General features: G+C 36.7%; 1 long non-coding RNA gene across 1 annotated transcript; it reads right to left on the bottom strand.

Moving 5' to 3' along the window:
• LOC127506578 (uncharacterized) lies at positions 1 to 1,522 on the bottom strand. The gene is made up of 2 exons (XR_007928041.1): positions 1,273 to 1,522; positions 1 to 1,178 (listed from the first exon to the last, which is right to left on the bottom strand). It is a non-coding gene; the product is annotated as an uncharacterized LOC127506578 (long non-coding RNA).
• Between the last annotated feature and the right edge of the window lie 10,539 nt (positions 1,523 to 12,061).

Below are 12,061 nucleotides of genomic sequence, written 5' to 3'. Positions count from 1 at the left end.
TAAGATTTTGCAATGAGGTTTTATTATGTGTTTTTTTTTTTTGTTTTTTTGTTTTCAAAATTATGAGTAAAATAAGGTCTGTGGTAAACATAACTTGACTATAGTGTCAAAGATAAATTTCTGCTCCGTGACAAACAGAATGAACAATAAAGTTAACTTAAGCTCAGATCATTTTGACTTGTACGAATTTAAATGGACTATTTCAGACTTTGGCAAATCTGAGCAAAGTTTGAGACGATGTTGAGACATATTTGAGGAGAGCAACCCAGTCTCTGACAGTAAATCATTCAGTGGTGTGAGATTTGAAGATGTGGCTTACATTCACTGTTGAAGAGTTGAGCTTGAGAACATGTTTGGATTGAATTCAGATCATTGAATATAATTTACAGAGAAACTCAAGTGAACATCATGTGGAACAGAGAGATGATGAAAAACAGTGAAGATGGAGAAGAGACAAACACAACAGAAGAGATCCACAATCTCTACATACAACAAATGAAAACATCACTACAATCATTCTATAAAAAAATATAAAAATGTAATTAAATTATGACAATCATATTATTAAACTGGTTTTGGCAATCAGTCCTTACTATGAAACACTAATAAAACAATAACAGTCCTTACTGGAATAAAAGCCATGATCACATCAATAAAATATTCATGTTATATACAAAAATACTGATGAGCTTCAAGCAAATTTATGTTCATTTAGATGATCTAGTGTTATTAGTGTTTGTCTGTGATCAGTGTTGTGTGTGATTGTGTTGTATGAGCAGCTGCAGTATCTCTCAGCTGTATCAGTGCATCACTGTGACGTCTGACTGACCGAGGTTTTTGTACCACTCTTTATCACTGTGTGAACACATCTTTACTGTTGATCCAGTGGTAACTCTGACAGTAATAATCTCCTGTATCTTCAGTCTGGACTCCACTAATGGTCAGAGTGAAATCACTGTCAGATCCACTGCCATTGAATCTAGATGGAGTTCCAGTATAATGGATTGATGCATCATATATGAGGAGTTTAGGAGCTTCTCCAGGTTTCTGTAAGTACCAGGCTAACTCATTACCATTATACACTCTACTGTTGGTTTTACAGTTTATTCTGACTTCTTGTCCTGGTTGAGCTGTTATTATTGATGGACTCTGAATTACAGTGATCTGTCCTCTACACTCTGAGAGAAAACACAAAAAATGAAAATGATATTTGACATTTTAAAATAATTAAAAATCATTGTTAAAAACAAAACAAAACTGTATTTCACAAACCTTGAGCGATCAGTGTGAGAGTCCAGATGAAGAAGGTGATTTTGTTCATTGTTGTTCTTTTGTCTTGTGTGATGATGAAGATTGTGTTCTGTTCTGCTCTCAGTCATGAAGTGTTAAACTCACAGCACTATAAACACTCTCAGAGCACTGAAGCATGTGTGACAATGCAAGGAAGTGGGCAGGACTTATAACAGACCAACTAATTTACACTAGAGTTACAGAATGATGATTTACATTCTCACTAATGTTATTTTTAGTTATTTTGCTAGTTTATTTTTATTCTGACTACTGAGACACTGAGGATGTGCAGATGAACGTCCATCTCTGTGTCCATATTCAGTCATGTGACCATCATCACTGCTACACTTCCACTAGATGAACCTCCATCACTAAAGTAAGATCATGAATCATGAGTCTGTTCAGAAAGTATCAGGACTGATTGTGAATCTCTAATCTCTAACAGAAACATCATTATGAGAAACTCCACAACATCATCAATGATAAAAGAGGTCAAAGGTCACCTCAGAGGTCACAGATCATCAAATTTATTTCTTTAAACAGTGTAATATCAGCACACGACAAGAGAAAGAATGAGAAATATAGGATATAAAGTCAAAACAAATCATGTCTATTGTAAACAAGATCAATTAACTCTTTAAATCAGTGGTCGATCTTTATCATTGTCCCAGTAGCTCCCGAAAATAACATAAATATTAGTACAAAAATACATTATATTTCTCCAGTCTTTGTACTGTATGTTTGTATTTATTTTTCTGTTATTTTCGGGAGCTACTGGGACAGCGATAAATGTAAATAGCCCAGATCATGCCTGAGTCTGTAAACGGCTGTTAATAAAAGAAAATATAAATATTGAATTGGGGCTGAGGGGTTATATGAATGTATCTCTGAACTTACTGTCTTCAGAAAAGTTTCGAAGGCAATAGCATTATATTTTCCTCTTACCTCCGAATAAAGTAGTAGGTCTATTTATAAGCGCAGTGCTGCTTTGTTTACAGCGGTAACCAAGGAAAGGCTGTATCAATGCTCTTCCATAAGCGCCACCTGGTGTCAGATGCTGCGTCTCATTCAGTCTTGAAATTTAATCTAATTCAAATCAAAAACAACTGCTCATGTAACGTGTGTAGCATCTTTGCTTGGATCATGAGTGGTTAGCCTACCTATAATTTGAAATGGCTAGATATTTTTGTTTATAATAATAATAATAATAATAATAAAATATATGCAACCAGTATCAGAATCGGCCAGTTTGCTTGTAAAAATAAATAAATAAATCAGAATCTGAATTGGCCATGAAAAAATCCTAAATACAATCCGGGCTGTCTTTTTCTATCAATTCTTCAATAGGTAGATCTTGTCTTTCATAAAGGTCAAGGTCAGGGATCTTGGGCTTAAAAAGGTTGGTGACCAGGGGTGGTTTCTTCATTAGGGCATTAGGGCGACGCATCACCAGTGAGAAAGGGACGGATTTTTTTCAACCACAGTGTTACGCTAGCTGTCACTGCTAGGCTGTTCTGTTCTGCCTCTGGATATAGGCTATAGTCCAATCAGCCTCAAATTACGTTCTGTGGAGTACCGCCTCTTTTTGGGCGATATCACTCTGGCCGAGATTTGCCTCCAGTGCTCCCATAAACTTCCATTCAAAAATTTTTTTTTTTTTTCGAACTGCAGGCACTGCAATGCATTCTCTATGGGTTCCGGGAGGGCTAGCACTAACATGCTTTCGTCATCATACGTAACCTTAACTTGTGCAGCGATTGGTGGAAACGTCTCTCTCAGTGCATAACTTACATTTCACAGACATTTTCTCCATCTGTAATGTTAGAAAGTCAAGAAAATATTTCCATTTTGCTGTCCAGGAGACAGGAGTGGAAGCACAAACTTCCGTGAACGAGCGCTGCCGTGCGCATGCGCGCCAAACAGACGGAGCGCAATAATTCTGACTAAAATATACATTTAGCTAAAATATTTGTTGTTGATTATTTGTTTTTGTTTGCGAACATAAATGTGGCATATGTAGAATTTCGAACCTACACCTAAGTGTATTTTTATGATAGCATAACTGTAAAGTGATTATTGTAGGGTAATCATAATAGATTAATAATTAGTCTGTGCTTTTTTTATTTTCAGTTTTAGTTTAGTGAATGTAACTTCTGCTTTAAAAAGCATTATTTTGTTTTTAGATTGTAGTGTCACAATGTTAGGATGTAATTTGACCCCTTTTTTGCGCATAATATAACATAGACTACATGGTTACATTCATGTTTGTTTTCATAGCCTTCAATACGAACATTGTTTGTAGGAAAATATTGGGCAGGATATGAAATAAAAAATTTTTTTTTTTTTTTTTTTTAATTAAATACAAATTTTATATCGCCCAGCCCTATGGCATGCTTTAAATACTGAATTTTCCATGTTTTAGATAAGCAGTAGTGATACATTACATCACATTATTTAACAATTAGCCCATTCTGCATCTCTAGGCTAATTCTTTTTTTTTTTCTTTTCTTTTTTTCTTTGTGCCCCCCCAAAAAAATTTAGCACCAGCCGCCACTGTTGGTGACCACTGCTTTAAATGATCATGAAAATAATTAAACTGTTTTTCAAGCAATAGCAAACATTTTGTGTGAAAGAGTTTGTTTTTTTCTTTTTGAGAATCATTTAGTCCAAACTGAATGTTTGAGTGTTGAGAAGATCTGAGTTTCTTCTAATATCAGTGTGTTGAAGTGTTGTTTCTCTCTCTCTGCTGGAGTTTGTGTTCACTCGAGTGGAATAGAGGTTTTTGTACGACCGTTTCATTAGATTGTATCACTGTGGTGGACTTTCGGTGGAGGAACTAAACTGGTGCTCGGTAAGTCCTTTAAATTACATATTTAAAAATATATACAATTTAGATTTCAGAAAGTGTTTTACAGCTGAAACAAGAACAACATTTTTAAAGAATAATAATTATTAGATTTCGGTAAGACTTTACTTGAAGCCTTAAAGGTATTCATAATGTACATTATAATGCCTTATATCTTTTCATAAATAATTGTACCCAAAGTTGCATTATAATATTTGCAAATTTCTTGCAAATCTCTACATCTGAAATTGGTTGTTTGTCATGTTTTTTAATACATTATACATTCTAAAGGTGTAACAATTAATAGAACCGTACAAAAAAAAAAAAAAAAAAAAAATGTTGAGCTAACTTAATAATAATAATAATAATAATAATAATAATAAAGCAACCTATCCGGATTTAACTTTTTACTTTTACTTTTTACTAACTAATTTGCTCCAGTTAAAATCAACATGAAAACTTTTGTTCATCTTAATGAGTAGCAGGTAGTTTTTTGAACTGAAGACGTCTTGTCAAGACAACTAAAGAATATTTAGCATTTATCAATGCGAGCAGCTAATCCTTGTTTTTTCATCTCCATGTTTTATTTTCAAAGCTAGCTAAGTTGAAAAAAAAAAAAAAAGAGGTAATTATTATTAAAAAAGGATTATTGCTTTACATTTGCTGGCTTGATTTATGCTGCTGCTGTTGTTTTTGTTGTCAGTTATTCTGCTGTCATATGGTTCAGAGTTCATATTTTTACTGGATTATAATTGTTGATCATCACCATGTTTGAGATTTGTGTGTTGAGGTATATGTTCTTCTCACTGCAACTTTTGCAACTTGTTTGCCTGGGTGAAATTGGGTAAAATGTGTGCCTCTAGTTTTAAGAGGCAAATGATGTTCATGTCGTGTAGCTTTGACAATAAAACATGGAGATGAAAAAACAAGCAGTGCATTGCTAAATATTCTTTGACAAGAAGTTAAAAATACTACCTGTTACTCATTACATATTAGATATAATCAGAAACAAAAGTTTTTACATTGATTTTAACTGGAGCAAATTAGCTGAATGCAATAGGTTGCCTTATTTTTTTACAGTGAAACTGTGGTTACAATTATTCATGAGATCATACATTATTATAATGTGTATAACAATGCTTAATTAATACATTAAAATACTTTTAAAATGCATTGTGTATGAAGGCTTTAAGTAAAGTGTTACTGATATTGTTTTATAATTATTCAATCTAAAACAATGATATTGTCATGTATATTCATTCAGAAGAACAGCATTATTCCTTTAAAAAAAATCTACACATATTTACATAATGTATCTCACTATGAGTTTAATCTGTTTTTCTTTGTGTTTGTGAATGTGTTGTGTTTGTCTCCTGCAGCTGGTCCCACAGTGAAGCCCTCAGTGTCTCTGCTGCCGCCCTCTTCTCTGCAGATCTCTGGAGACTCAGCCGCACTGCTCTGCCTGCTCAGCTCTTACTCTCCACAGGGGGCGCTGGTGAGCTGGACACTGGACGGGTCAGAGGTCACCGAGGGGGTCGTGACCAGCGCAGAGAGCCAGCGGGACGGCCGCTACAGCCGCAGTAGCGTCCTGACCCTCAGCAAAGCACGCTGGGAAAAGGGAGAGGTGTACGTCTGCAGAGTAACACATGATGGAGCTCCTCATGAGGTCTCGTTCCACAAGAGCTCTGAGTGCTGATGTTTCTCTCCTGAAGATGAGCCGTATCTGAGTGTCCTGTGTCAGGCAGGATTCACATGAGTCTAGTGCTGCAGCTGTAGTGATTTACAACTCAATACTGAAAGAGAGCTGGCGTGTCAAAGCACTGTGTGATCTTTCAATCTGCTGTAACATTCAATAAAGCTTCTCAACAAGTTCACTTTGTGTCTGACAACATCATTCAACTAACAGATGAAGATGCAGGTGCTTTTCACAAGCTTGATGTAAATGTCAAATAAAGCTCTTGGGGTTTGAACATGGTCTCTGGAGACAGAGCTGCTCTATTCTGAGAGGATCAGAATCACTCCACCCTGACAATGCAAATGGGCTTTTCAGTCTCACTGTTTGATTGGTCACATGATCTGGACTGGAACACACCAGTTTCACTTCTGCTGAAAATGTGGTGATGAAAATATATATGAAAATGTCATGAAAATCAAATGGAAAGCATCACGTCCAGACAGCAGAAGTGACTGAATTCAGTCTGTTCAGTTTGATTGACAGGGATCATATATTACACCTAAAACATGATGATCATATTAAACACTGACTCATTCTCTTCATAAACACAAGATTGATGTTGATAATGATCTAGTGTTATTAGTGTTTGTCTGTGATCAGTGTTGTGTGTGATTGTGTTTATGAGCAGCTGCAGCTGAAAGTCATGTTTGTTGGTTGATGAAGAAGAGCTCTTGATCATGTCATGTTCAGTTCATAGAGCTATAAACACATTCAGAGCAGTGAAGCATGTGCCGCTCATGTAAAACACCCTCTGAATGCAAAAGACAGAAGAGAGATCAGGACGATATACATTCAGAGTCCAATAGTTTTACTGACAGGGTTAAAAGAAAGGCTTTACATTGCCAAAGCACAGTAACAGTAAATATACAGAGTCAGACATACACATTTACACATCATTCTCTACAGGACACAACTGAATGATTCCTGCTGTATCAGTAGTCAATGATCTTGCTGCTCAACATTCAAACACTTGTCTATTGTTTGCTGTAGCAGTGCAGTGTACTTTCAGAAACCCTCCACCTCCCCCAGCTCCACCTGTCCAGATCTGCTATGGGGTGATTCATGTTTGCTCGTACAGCAGCAGCATGTTGTGTGTGTTTTGGCAGTGGAAAGTTCTGTACTCTACAGCAGATATAATCAACAGCAGCAGACCAAACACATTAACATTGTCATATTCATTACCATGACAAACTCTCCAAGAATTGTCATGTCAGAAATCTAGTTCAGTCATGAAACTGAAGATGGCACAGGCTTCGATCGGTCCTTTACATGCAGTCTGTAAGCAATCACATCAATACCAAATGACTCAGGCTGATTGGTCTCTGCTGATCCTGCAGCCAATGAGATCCCTTGCTCAACATTTAATAGTCTGGTTCAGTGTTTGCTGTAGGCTAGTCCCGCAGCGCTATAAGAGTTCCTCAGAAATTCAGACAATTAAGATAAGTCAACAATGTTTTACCATTCCAGATACAATGTTACAAACAAAATGCAAATGTTTTATTAGGGCCCGAGCACCGATGGTGTGAGGACCCTATTGTAATTGCTCAACCAATTATTCTTATTCTCCGAAATAAATCGCATTTTTGAGGGCCTAAACGTGCTCGAAAACTCATGAAACTTTGCACACACGTCAGAAGAGGTGAAAATTTACATCTGATATGAGTTTCAGAATTAGGTGTGGCACAATGGCTCGATAGCGCCACCTACAAAATTTCAATTAAGCACCCTTCGTGCTATGTTTCACGTACAGTTATGAAATTTGGTAGACAGATGTAACAGCCCAATACCTACAAAAAAGCCCCAAAATCTGAAAACCCAACAGGAAGTGAGATATTTTGAATTTTCTCTGCTAAATTTTGGCAGTTTTTGATGTTTTCTGATATATCAATGAATATAAAGCCAAACATACACATGTTCAAAATGTTTGCTGTAGTGATGAGAGAAATTACGTTTTTGAAAACTTTATTATTATTATTATTAATTATTGATGATTATTAATTATTAATAAATCGGTTGACGAGCATAGTTCCTGCATGTGTGCTGGGTCGGGACTGTCCTCGTTCATGTCTGTGGCATGTACAGCAGAGACAGCCTGTCCAACAGCATTAAGTTCTTGTTATCAGGGACGACGTGAACCGACAGGCTTTAGATGGGAGTCTCAATCGTTCTGTTGGCACAGATGCAATCACTCGACCTGGATAACATCAGAGTATTATAATTTAGCAGAGGGATTTCTTTTAAGTTATAAAGCATAGCTGTAATTTACCAATTATGTTTTCAAAAAGAATATTAAAGAATATTACAAAACATGCAGTAGAAAAGCAATAATGCAAACAAATGTTAATAAAAAGGCTTAAATACAAACACTTTTCTCTCTTTGCTGTGGAAGTTCAGTATAAGAGGAAATGTCAGGCATCTTAGGGGGGCACTGCAGTATTGATCTGGTGAAGGAGGAGGCCATCGAGTAAAAAAGGTTGAGAAACACTACACTAGTGTCATCACATCGACACAACGTCAAAGTGACTGACAGATAGGGAACTCAGTTATGTAACAGACACGCCATCTAGTGATGAAGCATGGAAGTGCAATTAAAGTGACGGACTTTCCTGCAGTTTGATTACATTGTAATGGCAAGTTTTGCAGGGCCAGGCACCACTAACATTTATATAATATAAAGATTATGTTACATGATTAGTACATCAAAATAAATAAATAAATAATGTTTCTGAAAGGTTTGATACAATATTGTGTTGTTTGTGATCCTCCATCAGCAGCTGCAGTATCTCTCAGCTGTATCAGTGCATCACTGTGACGTCTGACTGACCGAGGTTTTTGTACCACTCTTTATCACTGTGTGAACACATATTGACTGTTTGGATAGTGTGCACTCTGACAGTAATAATCTCCTGTATCTTCAGTCTGGACTCCACTGATGGTCAGAGTGAAATCACTGCCAGATCCACTGCCACTGAATCTAGATGGAGTTCCAGTATAACGGCTTGTTGCTGCATATATGAGGAGTTTAGGAGCTTCTCCAGGTTTCTGTAAGTACCAGTGTAACTCATCACCACCATACACTCTACTGCTGGTTTTACAGTTTATTCTGACTTCTTGTCCTGGTTGAGCTGTTGTTATTGATGGACTCTGCGTTACAGTGTACTGTCCTCTACACTCTGAGAGAAAGAACAAGAAGAAGAAGAAAATAATAATAATATTACAATTATAAATTCTAAAAAAATATTATATAAAATTATAAACATTTAATATTTTAAGAGAATAATTGGAGCTGCATTACACAAACCTTGAGCGATCAGTGTGAGAGTCCAGATGAAGAAGGTGATTTTGTTCATTGTTGTTCTTTTGTCTTGTGTGATGATGAAGATTGTGTTCTGTTCTGCTCTCAGTCATGAAGTGTTAAACTCACAGCACTATAAACACTCTCAGAGCACTGAAGCATGTGTGACAATGCAAAGAAGTGGGCAGGATTTACAACAGACAAACTAATATACACTAGAGTTACAGAATGATCATTTACATTCTGACTAATGTTAGTTTTAGTTAGTTTAGTAGGTTTTTTTTTAATTTTTTTATTATTATTATTTTTTTTTTATTCTGACCACTGAGACACTGAGGATCAGTGTTGGGGGTAACATTAGTAATCAGATTACTTTTTTTCAAGTAGCTAGTAAAGTAACGCATTACTTTTAAATTTACAACAAAATTTATTTTATTTTTTCAAATAAGTTACTCAAGTTACTTGTTTTCCCATGTATTGACTGACAGCTCTCCTGTCCTCATGCTGAGAGAAATAAAGTGCAGAGGTGTTGTGTGTGAATGATGGTTATTGTACAGACTAAATGTGAATATGCATTTATTCATCTCACTTACACAAAATCAGAGTCAGTATTCCTCAAAATGAATAAAAACAGTGAAATGCAATCTTGAAATGTATTTATTTTTAAGTTTTATTGCTGAAGTAAGAGTGTTGAACTTTCTTCTCCTGCATCCTATTCTTCTGCAATCCAGAATGGCAGCACAGCCTAAAGGTTTGTTTGAGCTGCGCCCTCTACTGTACAGCTGGGAATTTGCATTTCCTTCAGTCTGAGGCTTATTAATTTCACTTTTGGTGTGAAATGAAACTTTTTTGTTGTTATTAAAAACAAGCAAGCCCAGCCCAGGTGAGAAAAGGTAACACAAAAGTAATGTAATGCATTACTTTCCACAATTAGTTACTTTTTTAGGGAGTAACGCAATATTGCAATGCTGAGGATGTGCAGATGAACGTCCATCTCTGTGTCCACATTCAGTCATGTGACCGGTTTGACTGACAGTTTGACTCCGGCTTTAATAACACAGCTGTGATTGGTTTATTTATCATCAGCACTGAGAAATTTATGAGGAATCATGTGACCAAGTCTCTGCTACATAATGTGAAATTTACATACATACTATTTACTATATCAGAATAATATTGTGACGAGCAGGGCGGGGCGAGAGCCGTGAGAGAACAGCACCAGGCCGCTGGAGTGATTGGAGTGAACGTCACCTGCGCACTGCACCGATCTCGTATCACTCATGGAGGAGCGACGACAGTGAAGGATGAGAGAGGAGGAGGCCTGGACTTTATGTTATGCTTTATTTATGTTTGTGTGGGCGGCAGTCGCCCACGAGGGACTGCCACCATTTTACTTTCGTTTTGTATTTGTTTATTTTATATTTAAGTAATGTTGAACATTTGCCGGTTCCCGCCCTCCTTCTTCCCACAACAATGAACTGTGTTACAAATATCTATGAACTTTAAGGGAGTTAACTAGTTAGCTGAGGTTCGGGAGCGGCGCCGCGCCTCAACCAATCACCTGACTTCTCAAATCCTACAGTACTGTTTGTCTTGTTCTCTTGAACCCTCCCTTCCCCTCCCTCTCTCTCATCCATTCAACCATCCTTATCATCCCCTCTTCTCTTCCTTTCTAGGTTGTATCAGGGGTCCTAATCACTCAGATCAACCTGATTACCATCCCTTTCCCTTCCCCTTCATCCTCTCCCTATTCATCCCTAACTTTCTTCAGAAAATAATTCTCCAACATTCATGGTTGTGGTGTGGTCATATTAAAATCACACTTTCAAACTCCAAAAATTACAAACAAAAAAAATTTGAATGAATGAATGAATGAATGATCATGTGTATCTCAGCAGGTTTTTATCAGATGTGCTTCAGTAATTTCCACAGTTGCTTTGGGATCATGCAAGTTTTCCTGAACTTTGGTGTGTATTACGAGGGACAAGAGAAAAAAAAAGGAAAAAGTGGATATGAAACAGATAAACAGTTCATTGTCCTTTATTGGGGTAAAACACAACTGCATCTAGCAGAAACAAACACATCCTTACTGTAATGTGGGCGACAAACCCCGCTGTTAACAAACACTAAACCTGCGACTGCTTCATCTACATTTATAACCTGATCTCCAGTAATTATTTGAGTCAGACACGACTGTTTCTTCAACATCAGACTTTTTAAAATGTGAAATGGGTTTATTTATTTATTGTTCCTTTTAGTAATAACAAGGTGTTATCTGAACTTTCCCAGTGTATCTCCAGAAACAAGAGAAGCAGTGGATTCCAGTAACATGAAGCTCCTGTGAGGACGCTGAACATCTGCTGATGGAGCTGCTCTATTCTGAGAGGAACAGAATCACCTGATGATCAAATATGAGTTTCACTGTCCACACTTTATTCTCTGAAATGAGTCAGAAGAGTTGGACTAATGGAGAGATGAGGTTTGTTCATGTTCATCAGTTTATAATGAAACACTGTCAGTGTCTGAAGCCTCTGGACTGCTGAGATCATCCTTGACTCGGTTAGAGAGTAAGAGCTCCAAGAGTTCAATCCACAAAACTATTAATGATACGCTGGATTCAGAAAACAGGTCACGTCTGTGAGCAGTTGTGTTTGTATGAATGAATGAGGGTGAGTGTGGTCTGAAACAATGACAAATTATGCAAATTTGACATAAATATGAACAATCTTTCTGTTAAACTGTTACAGATATTAAACATTTCCCATCATAAACATAAATGAATAATAAACAATCAACCATCATGTGAACTTCACTGACACTTCCACAAATATCATGTAGTGTGATAAAGTAATTGTAGCAAGGTTCAGGATTGAGGAAGGAAGAGGACAGGGTCGGC

This window comes from Ctenopharyngodon idella, chromosome 24, assembly GCF_019924925.1.
Source record: "Ctenopharyngodon idella isolate HZGC_01 chromosome 24, HZGC01, whole genome shotgun sequence".
In the NCBI taxonomy this organism is placed as follows: domain Eukaryota; kingdom Metazoa; phylum Chordata; class Actinopteri; order Cypriniformes; family Xenocyprididae; genus Ctenopharyngodon; species Ctenopharyngodon idella.
The sequence above is the reverse complement of the archived record's forward strand: the minus strand, read 5'-3'. Positions and strand labels throughout refer to the sequence as shown.